Source organism: Euleptes europaea, chromosome 9 (assembly GCF_029931775.1).
Source record: "Euleptes europaea isolate rEulEur1 chromosome 9, rEulEur1.hap1, whole genome shotgun sequence".
In the NCBI taxonomy this organism is placed as follows: Eukaryota; Metazoa; Chordata; class Lepidosauria; order Squamata; family Sphaerodactylidae; genus Euleptes; species Euleptes europaea.
In genome coordinates this window covers 87,705,710-87,713,451 of record NC_079320.1, presented here as the reverse complement: position 1 = coordinate 87,713,451, position 7,742 = coordinate 87,705,710, and the positions used below count along the sequence as shown (strand labels likewise).

General features: G+C 45.9%; 1 non-coding gene across 1 annotated transcript; it reads right to left on the bottom strand.

Moving 5' to 3' along the window:
• Nucleotides 1-613: 613 nt before the first annotated feature.
• On the bottom strand, nt 614-685 carry TRNAA-CGC (transfer RNA alanine (anticodon CGC)). Its single transcript has one exon. It is a non-coding gene; the product is annotated as a tRNA-Ala (tRNA).
• Between the last annotated feature and the right edge of the window lie 7,057 nt (nt 686-7,742).

Here is a 7,742-nt window from a genome sequence, read left to right as displayed (position 1 = left end):
AGTGGCTTCCTAGAGGCACCTGGTTGGCCACTGTGTGAACAGACTGCTGGACTTGATGGGCCTTGGTCTGATCCAGCAGGTCCTTTCTTATGTTCTTAGCTCCTTGAGGAGAGGTATTAAGCAATTATACAGCTTTTCTATCTATGTTCTTTCCCTGTGGAAAAAGTGGCTTGCAGTCCATTGTCAAGAAATGGGCAACTCACAAAATATGAAAAACAATTCTGTTCATGGCCAATAGCAGTCAAGCTATGGCGCTCTGTACCAACTGGAGTTTCTATGCCTTTAAGGGGAGACCCATGTAGAGTGCATTTCAGTAGTTCAGCCTTCAGGTAACCATAGCATGGATCCATGTGGCCAGATCAGGCAAATCAAAGTAGGGGGCCATCTTCCAAGCTAAGTGAAGCTGATAGGATGCCTTTTTGCTGCTGTGTTAACTTGCTTCTCTAGGAGTAATCATTGGTCCAGTATAACTCCTAGACTCTAAACTGAACTGCCTTATACTGAATCAGACCCTTGGTCCATCAAAGTCAGTATTGTCTACTCAGACTGGCAGAGGCTCTCCAGGGTCTCAGGCAGGGGTCTTTCACATCACCTACTGCCTAGTTCCTTTAACTGGAGATGCCGGGGATTGAACCTGGGACCTTCTGCATGCGAAGCAGATGCTCTACCACTGAGCCACAGCCCCTCCCCTGAGTTAGTGACTGTTAGCTGGACCGCACCCGTGCTTCGAAACCTCCGCCTTCCCAACCAGCTGTAATCTTGCTTGCCAGTCTCTGGAATTCATCCGCAAATTCCCGGACTGGAGAGGAGCCCTGTCTGAGTTGTAATAGTTCTGCCTTGGCTTGTTCTCCCATAAAGGGGTCCTCAAACCGTCTCCGCAAGGCAAGCATGAAATTGTTGAGGGAGCAGATAGATCGGGATCTAGTGTCAAATTGGAGGATCATCCAGTCAGCTGCTTTCTCCGTCAATAAAGAGGCTATGAACCGGACTCGGCTGTCCTCAGTGGGAAAGTATTGCCCCTGTTCCCTCATATAACTGTCCACTTGATGAAGAAAACAGGGTAGAGTTTCGAGTGAACCATCATATGTCGTCTTCAGCCGAGGTTGCTTCCATAGACCGGGTATAGGTTGACCCGGTAGCACGGGTGCTCCGGGAATTGGTGCAGCCGGGGCTCCCGGAACTAGGGGGAGAGCAGGTGGCTGAGCGGGTACACCCGGCTGGGGGTGCACTGGTGCTGCGGGTTGTTGAGCTGGGATACCCGGCTGAACAGGGAGAACGGGCTGCACTGGAGTCGTCAGCGCCTGTTGCGAGCGCTCGTTGTCTAGAAACAAGTGTTCCAGTTGATCCTGGAGGCGATCTACACGATCGTATAACTCTCGGTTCTGAGCCCTCAATAGGTGCACTTCCTCCTCAGGGCCACCCGGACGATGCGCTCGACTGGACCGCAAACCAGTGGCCCAATGGGAGCCGTCCCCATACAAGTCCTCCTCGTCAGAATCGTCGGAGCCCCGAAGTTGTTCTGCGAGGCGACGCGCGCGTTGGGTGGTGCGAGACGGAGCAAAAGCCGGAGAAAACGTTGGCCCCCACAAGGGGCCGGTTCGCCTTTGGGGCGCACACCCGCCTGCGCCCGTTCTGCAGCCAACTGCTGCTCCCTTTCCTGCTCGGCCTGAGCTTTGGCTGCCGCTTCAGCCGCCGCAGCTGCCTCTCTGTCCGCGAGAGCTTGGGCGGCCTCGAGCTTCAGGGCAGCAGCCGTGGTAACAAGTGGTAGAAGTTCCTTTTCCAATAGGGCGAGGAGTGGTTTAGACTCCCCGCCCAGTAGCGGTTGAACCTGGACCGCTATCGCAGGTGCCCCAGCTCCGAAAGTTGGGGTTAACAATTATGATAGGTCGGCTACTGTGGTATCCTTAGGTAGTCCCACAAACAGTAGCGCCATTTGAACTGCGATCTGTTGAGCCTCTGCTTGACACTCAGCCGCATTTGGTACCAATGAAACACCTTCTGGCGTCGATCCCACCATGGCTCGGGATACAGCTGGGCAGATTGGGGCCGCGGACAAATCAGGAGAGGTCTCACGAACAATAAGCCTGTCTAACAAGTCCGTTAGTAGTTGTAAATTCTCAGCTGCCAACCGAGCATCCTCCACCAACCGGTCAAGGGCTTGGAGGTCTAAGCAGGCATTGGCATCCTCAGTGTCGGACATCCAGGGGGCTGTCGCCAGAGAACGCCACTGGGCCTGTATTAATCCATGTAGGCGACTGACTTCCGTGCTAGTTCTCCGTAGCTCAGCTACAACGTCCGTACGAGGTCGGGATCGTCTTCCAGGGTTCTCAGTCGGAACCCGCTACCCGGGGATTAGTTCCGGCGGGCCTGGGGCGAACCACACGGGGCTCCAGCCACGAGTCACTCGGAGAGCGCTTTCCTCACTCCCATCCGAGTGGCAGGCGAACCCTCCGGGGCTCCAGCCTGGCAGAAGATGAAGGATTGATTGATTGCTGTCACAATGTAAGCCCTTGGCCCAATTGAACCAAAAACCACATCAGAGACAGTCAGGTCCAAAGAAGTTGGTTTTACTGGTCAAAATAGGTTAACAGAGCATAAAGAAAAGGGTGACAGCAATGAAGCTTGCTGGCTTGAACTTGGTAATATAAAAGCACAGAAAAGGCAAGAGATTACAAATCACAAACAAAGCTGAGTTCCCAGAGCTTCAAACAGAGTTCAGTAGGCACAACAGTCCTTGAGTCTGGTCAGTGGGAAAGCGAAAGTAAACATCAACTGAGATACAGGCCTGACACCAGCGTTACCTCCGTCTTGTCAGAATTTAACCATTGCCATTTAGCCACGGCAGTCAGTCACTGGATGAGGATCTGCACTGTCAACAGATGTGATATATTGGGCTTCAGCATATTGATGATAACCTACTCCCAAAATGTGAATGTTTTCCCCTAAGGGACATAGAGATTACACAGAGATTGAATAGCATTGGGGGGTGGGTGGGTAAGAAAGACTGAGCCTTGTGAAATCTGACAAGACAGGGTCCCACACTGATGACAATTGGTCTCCAACAGTGGCCCTCTGAGCCCTGCCCATAAGGAATGATTTAAGTCAATTCAAAGCACGTCCCTTAATCCCTGTGTCAACCTCCAAATGAATGAACAAGAGGGCCAGGTCCACAGTATCAAAGGCTGCTGATTGATGGAGGAAGAGCCACAGAGGGGCATAGCTTGTGTCTACATTCAGAATGAGAACATCAACTAAAGCCACCAGCACAATCTGTGTCCTGTAGCCTGGCCTGAAATCATACTGAAAGGTGTCAGATGAGTTATGCAGATATACTTATATGAGTTATGGAATTTCTCTGTTCCTGTTCTTTCTGTCATCTCCATGTTCAGATGCAGCATATTTTCTGAATACAAGATGTGTGTGGGTTTCTCAGAAGCACCTGGTTGGACACTGTTGGAAACAGGATGTTGGAATAGATGGCCCGTAGTTTGCTCCAGCGGGGTTCTTCGTAATGCTGCACGTATTTATAAAGATGTGGTAATGGTGGCATGGGAAAAGCCAGTCCACTCAGAAGACCTGCATTCAATGGAAAGCATTCATGGCGAAAGGCTATTTCCAATAAGCAGTTCTCACCAAATTTTTGTGGCCTGCTTGCTTTACCGCTTACTGTTTGTAGATACCAAACAGCGGCATCATTCTTAAAGGGTACAAAGGTGAGCTCCAGGCTGAGAGCGCAGCTGGAGTCAAGGTGAAGTAGCTCAGAGGTTTGTTATGATGGCCTGCGCCCTGGCGCGATAACTGTAATCTATCACGGGAACCAGGCTCAGCCTGGTATCCAACAGTGCCTTTCTGATGTATATGTTTCAACCTGCCCGCTTCCCCTCCACTTCTTTTCCTGTAAGTTGCTGCTATACACCTTATGCTTCCCAAATAAACTGCTTCTTAGACAACTCTGTCTGGACGTCTGTTGATTGGGATTTGACAGGTGAACTCAGACCTTACAACAATGTGATTTCAACTTGGTTCTCCCCTCCAGTGAGATAAATAGGATCATTTGAAATTAGAAGAATGTCAGAGGGGGAGAGTTAAATCTCTCTCCTTCCTGGCTGCAGCCCATGATCCAAAAGCGGGGGGGTGGGAGCTAAAAAAATCCAACTGTAATTACAGCACTTGTCTGGTTTGGCCCTGAGAATGCCATATAGTTTTATTCCCAGAAAGAACTTGGAATGTAATGGTTTCAAGGTCCAGTAGATGGCAGTATGTGCTCATTTATAACACGGTTTGTTTGTTTTGCCTCTGTTTGCCTCTGGTAGGGGAGAAGGAAAATTGTTCAGCAAAAATTTCATTGAAGGCAATGTGCACAGTCCAGCAAAGTTAGATAGAGTGAAGACAGACCAACATTATAAAATGTGGAGGAAATGGGTTCAACACATTTAGTTTGAGGAAGCCTGTGCTGGAATTGAGTTGCACGGCTACAAATCTATGCACTCTTACTAGGAAGCAAATCCCTCCCACTGTTGAGTAAACTTGCTGAGGAATGGGCATGTTACTGAGACTTACAATATCTTAAGGAACACTGAATGGGCTTACTTGTGCGCCTCCCCCCTCCAAAGAAAGAAAGAAAGAAAGAAAGAAAGAAAGAAAGAAAGAAAGAAAGAAAGAAAGAAAGAAAGAAAGAAAGAAAGAAAGAAAGAAAGAAAGAAAGAAAGAGCACAGACACAATTGCCTATTCTGTTTTACAGTAATTTAAAATTATGCTATGGCAATGGTAGTGCGGAGACGAGAGGATGGCAAAGAAGAGATATGTCCTATCTACACAGGCTCCTAGTGCAGCGAACCCCTCTGTGACAACCAGGAAGCATCCTTCCAGCTTGTCCCAAATGGCTTTGGCAGGTTGCCTGGGCTCAGGTCCAAGGGACCAGTTGGACAGGTGACCATTGCTGCCACACAACATTCCTGTCAAATGCTTCCCATCTCAAGAAGCCCAACCTCATTTATGGCTTCCCAAGTGGGAACCCACAAGGACTTGCAGGAGGCAGCTCATCTACCCTTCTCCACTATTTCTTTTCCCTTTCCTGAAAGCCCCCTTAGCCTCTCCCCCTTTTCCTGCTTTGCTCTCAACCTCCAGCTGGGGCCTGGAGATCTCCTGGAATCACAACTGATCTCCAGCTACAGAGATTTCCCCTTAGGGTTGTCAGCTTCAGGTTGGGAATTTCCTGAAGATTTGGATATGGAGCCTTGGAAAGGTGTGGTTTGGGAAGGGAAAGCAACCTCGGTAGGGTATAATGCTATAGAATCCACACACACAACCAAGCAGCCATTTTATCCAGGGGAACTGGTCTCTGTCATCTGGACAGCCATTGTAATAACAGGTGATCTCCAGCCCCCACCTGGAGGTTAATGTAAACAATGGATCTATGCTGTATTAACCACAGTTATACCAAAAAATCAGTACAAGGGCTCTGCTTTTAAACATAAGATTATATTCACCAATTGCCAGTTGCAAGTTTCCCTTATTTAAGTAACACTATATACATTGAAATCAAAATGAACATTTAAACAAGATAATACAAAGTGTTCAGTCACACCATTCAATTTCAGAATCAGTTACTCAAGTGTAAGCTGTTAAAGAGTCCGTTACTCAAGAGTAAACTGCTAGAGAGTCCAAATGAAATTCAAAAACAAACCAAGGTATAAATCATGCTGTGGCTGTCTTCTTGCAGCCAAAAGTCAAACCAAGGTGTAAATCACGCTGCTGCTGCCTTCCTGCAGCCAAAAGTCAGGGATTCTGTATGGCTTGTGAGCATCAAAGTTCAAAACAAAAAGTCATACCGGAGTGTCCCGGTCAAGAACACCACAAAATAGAACAACGTAAAGTCCAACTCAACGACACCCTAGGTTGGTGCTCGTTTCGTGTGCTTCATCAGTAAGTTGGCTTTCCTTTTGGATATTTATCTGAATTCTTTGTGGGAAATTGCCCACGTTGTGTTATTCAGGTATGAAACCTCTGTAAAGAAAAAATACATTTATATTGTTTTTATACTACATTTCTTACTATACAATGGTGTTCAATAGTATAATTAATGCTGTAACACATTCTCATTGCTAAATTGTAACAATCCCACATTATACAATAATGTTACTTTTATCATTACATTGCATTACATAATTGTGTGGTCCCACACATACCTTAATACATTGTTTGATGACCAAGTAAGGTTCTGTCATTGTGTTATGTTCTACACCTCATACAATTAAATAGCATTAGACAAGGGGCCAAGGTAAGTAACAGCTGCTGCTGATTACTGTTTCATCTTAAAGGAATATCAGGCTAAAAAAATATTTATTAATTGCATGGCTTTATAAAAAACAGGATAGATCAAATTCAGTGTTGAGACCTGTAGGCATCAATGTTTTGAACAGGTGTATAAAGTACATTTCCTTCCTGAGTAATATCTTTTTTATATCTTGAGAGGCAAAGAGTTTGGGAATATATTGCCAAATGACAAAGAAAAATAAATCAGTGTCAGAGTGACCCTTATCAAGATAATGTGACACAAGTGGTGCGTCTAATAATTTTGCGCGAATCCTGGCCCTGTGTTCACCTATGCGTAATTTGAGGGGGCGGGACGTGGACCCTATGTACATCAAAGAACATGGACACAGAATTCCATAAATGACATTCTGGGACTGGCAATTAGTAAATCCTTTTAAAGTAAATTTAAAGTTAGACGCTTGGTTTGTTTTTGAATTTCATTTGGACTCTCTAGCAGTTTACTCTTGAGTAACGGACTCTTTAACAGCTTACACTTGAGTAACTGATTCTGAAATTGAATGGTGTGACTGAACACTTTGTATGATCTTGTTTAAATGTTCATTTTGATTTCAATGTATTTAGTGTTACTTAAATAAGGGAAACTTGCAACTGGCAATTGGTGAATATAATCTTATGTTTAAAAGCAGAGCCCTTGTGCTGATTTTTTGGTATAACTGTGGTTAATACAGCATAGATCCATTGTTTACATTAAGTTATCTTAAACATGGCTCAAAAACTGAATACTTTCAGTTACTCTAACTCAGATAGAGAGAGAATCTTTAAAATGCTTCCTAAAAACCGGGCCACCAAGCAGGTCCAGGCTAAAGACTTTTCTAAGGTGTGGAATGCCCTGAAAAGAAATGTAAGGTGTGAGTCCCATGCCACTACCCTTTCAGATTACATACAAGCTGACATTATACCAAGAGGGCTTAGAGTTCAGAAATCTCCAGCCCTATATAGGCAAGACAAGGAATTTAATGATAAATGGACTGCCATCTTAAATAAGTGCTCCATTGACTTAATGGTACTAATTATTGAAAAGTCCATCAAGGAGGCAGAAATTGCACAAGAAGAAGCAGAAAAGGCTAAAGATGAGCTTAAGGAAAACATGCAGGAGGACAATTTCAGTGAACAACTGGCCACCCTGGAACAGGATTTAATTAATTATGCTAAAAACATCAATACTTACAAAGAACGCAAGTTCCTACAGGACCAGGAATACTATGCGCAGGACAGGGTCTATTTTTGGCTGGGTAAAGGTCCACAACAACGGAGAGGCAGGCAGAGGGAAGCTAGGACCTCGCAATCAGAAGGCTCTTCTCTGGAACGGGGAGGATCCAGTATCTCTAGTGTGGGCTCATACAATTCCTCTTATTATCTTCGCCCCCAACGTCGGGATTTTTCTTATGCCCCCAGACCCCAGAGG